This window comes from Hordeum vulgare, chromosome 7H (assembly GCF_904849725.1).
Source record: "Hordeum vulgare subsp. vulgare chromosome 7H, MorexV3_pseudomolecules_assembly, whole genome shotgun sequence".
NCBI lineage: Eukaryota > Viridiplantae > Streptophyta > Magnoliopsida > Poales > Poaceae > Hordeum > Hordeum vulgare.
This window is the reverse complement of record NC_058524.1, coordinates 619,003,461-619,007,319: the sequence shown is the minus strand read 5'-3', so window position 1 is coordinate 619,007,319 and position 3,859 is coordinate 619,003,461. Positions and strand designations below refer to the sequence as shown.

At 52.0% G+C, this 3,859-nt stretch overlaps 1 pseudogene; it reads left to right on the top strand.

Moving 5' to 3' along the window:
• Positions 1–1,590: 1,590 nt before the first annotated feature.
• LOC123414454 lies at positions 1,591–1,674 on the top strand (annotated as a pseudogene).
• The last annotated feature ends 2,185 nt before the right edge of the window (positions 1,675–3,859 follow it).

The window sequence follows — 3,859 nt, the reverse complement described above, 5'->3', positions numbered from 1 at the left end:
GGGGCGACGAAGCGGCAGCGCGCAGGTCGAGGCAATGGTGGGAAGAACTCAGGGCGGCTGCATAGACCGCGTGCCGCAACGCGACGACCCGATGTGGCGGCGTAGCGGCAGTGTGTGGCGATGTAGCCAAGGGGAAAACCACGAGGCATTGGTGTTGCGGCCCGATGGGGCGACACAGCGGCAGCCCGATGCTCGATCGGTGGAGGGGCGCGCTTTACTCGGTAAAGTCTTCACGGGACCTGCGGGGGTGCACGCAAACGACGAGCCATATCGGTCGCACGGCGTAGATGACGCGGATCGCGCGCAGGCGGGTGATCAATCTGATCGCGCGCGAGGTCGGGGACGTCGCTTGGTGGAGGCGGGGTGGCAGCGACCGAGTATCCGGAGCCGGCCCAAGGCAGGCGGCGAGGCCGATGCAGCCGGAGTCGGTAGCCGGCCTGAGGCAGCCGACGCAACCGGAGCCGGGATCCGGCCCAACGCAACCGGCCCGAGGCACGCGGCGCGGCCGGAGGCGGCAGCCGGCCCGACGCAGCCGGCCCGAGGCACGCGGCAAGGCCGGAGACCGTAGCCGGCCTGAGGCAGGCAGCTAGGCCGATGCGGAGGAGCATGGAGCCGACCCGAGGCAGGCGGCGCGGCCGAAGGCGATAGCCGGCCCGAGGCAGACGGCGAGGCTGATGCGGACGGAGCCAGGAGCCGGCCCGAGGCAGGCAGTGGCGCGACAGTACGAGGCGACGGTGGAGGCAGGTAATGATGACACATTCCCGATCGGAGAAGGGCGACGACTGATGGTGCAGGGCGACGGGCGAGCAGACATGCGGTCGACGGCCATGAAGGGCCGCCGAATCACGCAACTGTTAGACATTGTAATATTAGCCGTGCGTGTTTGTTTAAGTTAGGACTGATCTTGTAGATATATCCTTTGTATAGATAAAGATCAATCCTAACCACCTTGTAAATCTTGTGTATTTGGTTGGCTTATGCCTTATATAAACACGCACACGTCCCTGCATAACGCATACATTTCTACCCCAGTTATTCTCACATGGTATAAGAGTCTCTCTCTTCCCATCTATGTCCAACCCCTTCTCCTCCACCACCACCGCTGCGATGAACCCCGCCACCTCCCTTGCTGCCCTCGGCCACACAATCACCGAGAAGCTTTCCCGAGAGAATTTTTTGATGTGGAAGGCACAGGTTCTTCCTCACATCAGGGCTGCCGGCCTGATGGGGTACCTAGATGGTACTTCTGCGGCGCCCCCTGCTGTTCTGGCCACGGAGACGGAGGTCTCTGGGAAGAAGGAGACGATCTCGACTCCAAACCCGGCGTACACCGCGTGGTATAGTCAGGACCAACATGTCCTGACTTTCCTCCTCGCATCCCTCACCCGGGATGTTCTTCTGCAAGTCCACACCATCACCACCTCCTCCGGCGTGTGGCAGATGCTCCTCATGCTTTTTGCGGCACAGTCCCGTGCTCGCAAGATCCAACTTCGCGGCCAACTCTCCACATCACGCAAAGGTGATCTCTCCGCTGCTTCCTATTATGCTAAGATGAAAGGCTTCGCAGATGAACTTGCGGCGGCCGGGACTCCTGTTGATGAAGATGAGGTTGTCTCTCATATCCTGCATGGTTTGGATTTGGACTACAACTCCATTGTGTCTGTGATCTCAACCCGTGCAGCAGCAGACAATCCCATCGGCCTTGGTGAGCTGTTTTCCCTCCTCCTTTCTGCTGAAACAAGGATCGAGTCCCAGAACACCACTGTCGCCCACTCCATCAACCTCGCATCCAAAGGGGGCGGCCGTGGTGGTCCTGCTCGCCCTTCTGCTGGTGGTGGTGCCGCCTTCCCCAACAACTTCGGCACCACTACTACCCCACCAGGAGGAGGGCTGCTCATCCTCAAAGCCCCCTCATCTGCCAGATCTGCAAATATGCTGGCCATGGTGCTTGGTCCTGCAAAAAGCGCTTCGACAAGACCTTCAACAACAACCCCAAGTGCCAAGGCAGTCCTCCCAAGTCTGCCAATGCCGCAGCTCCCTCCTATGGTGGTGATACTAACTGGTATCTCGACATGGGGGCAACGGATCATGTGACGGTGAGCTAGAGAATCTTACGGTGTGTGATCGCTACACCGGGCCGGAACAAATCCATACAGCAAATGGTCAAGGTATGGAAATTGCACATATTGGTCATGCCCTTCGTCCTACCCCTCTTGAGTCTCTCAAGCTAAATAATATTCTTCATGTACCTAGTGCCACCAAAAGTCTTCTTTCCGGTCATCACCTCGCCAAAGATAATAATGCCTATCTTATTGTTTACCCTGAGTTCTTTCCTGTGAAGGATCAGGCAACGGGGAACACAATCCTTCACGGTCCAAGTAGAGATGGACTCTACCCAATCCATGGCCAACCAACTACCCCTGGACGTCAGATTCTTGGAGTCGTCAAGCCATCTACCTCTAGGTGGCATAGGCGTCTAGGACACCCATCCTTCCGAGTGGTGCAGCAAATTCTTCGTAATCATCATCTTCCCTTGTCCAATAAAACAAATCATCATTTAGTTTGTGATGCTTGTCAAAAGGCTAAGAGCCATCAACTACCCTATTCTTGTTCAACTAGTGTATCTCATGCTCCTTTAGAGCTTATTTTTTCCGATGTATGGGGCCCTGGGCCTCTTTCTGTAGGCAAACAAAAATACTATGTCAGTTTCATCGATGATTTTAGTAAGTTCAGCTGGATTTATCTTATCAAACATAAATCCGATGTGTTCCAAAAATTTCATCTCTTTCAAGCTCTAGTTGAACGCCTATTTGATAAGAAAATCATTGCCATGCAAACTGATTGGGGAGGTGAATATCAAAAGTTGAATCAATGTTTTGAAAGTATTGGGATTACACATCATGTTTCCTGTCCTCATGCTCATCAACAAAACGGTTCTGTTGAACGCAAACACCGTCACCTTGTTGAAGTAGGCCTCTCTCTTTTAGCCCATGCATCCATGCCACTCAAATTTTGGGATGAGGCTTTCCTCACGGCTGTCTACCTTATAAATAGGGTTCCTAGTCGTGTCATTCATAATCAAACCCCACTCGAACGTCTCTTCAACATCACACCTGATTATTCTTCTCTTCGTATTTTTGGGTGTGCAGTTTGGCCCAACTTGCGCCCATTCAACAAACACAAACTTGAGTATCGTTCTAAACAATGTGTGTTTCTTGGCTATAGTCCACTACACAAAGGGTATAAATGCCTTGATGTGTCCACGGGTCGGGTTTATGTCTCTCGTGATGTTATTTTTGATGAGCATATTTTTCCCTTTGCTGCACTCCACCCTAATGCCGTAGCTCAACTTCGTGCCGAACTTGTTCTTTTACCTTCTCTTTTTCCTCCACAGCCGGCTCCAGTACCTCTCGAGGAAGTGTTGGAATTATGCCCTAGAGGCAATGATAAATGTATAGTTATTATTATAATTCCTGTATCAAGATAATAGTTTATTATCCATGCTATAATTGTATTGAATGAAGGCTCATTTACATGTGTGGATACATAGACAAAACACCGTCCCTAGCATGCCTCTAGTTGGCTAGCCAGTTGATCGATGATAGTCAGTGTCTTCTGATTATGAACAAGGTGTTGTTGCTTGATAACTGGATCACGTCATTGGGAGAATCACGTGATGGACTAGACCCAAACTAATAGACGTAGCATGTTGATCGTGTCATTTTGTTGCTACTGTTTTCTGCGTGTCAAGTATTTATTCCTATGACCATGAGATCATATAACTCACTGACACCGGAGGAATGCTTTGTGTGTATCAAACGTCGCAACGTAACTGGGTGACTATAAAGATGCTCTACAG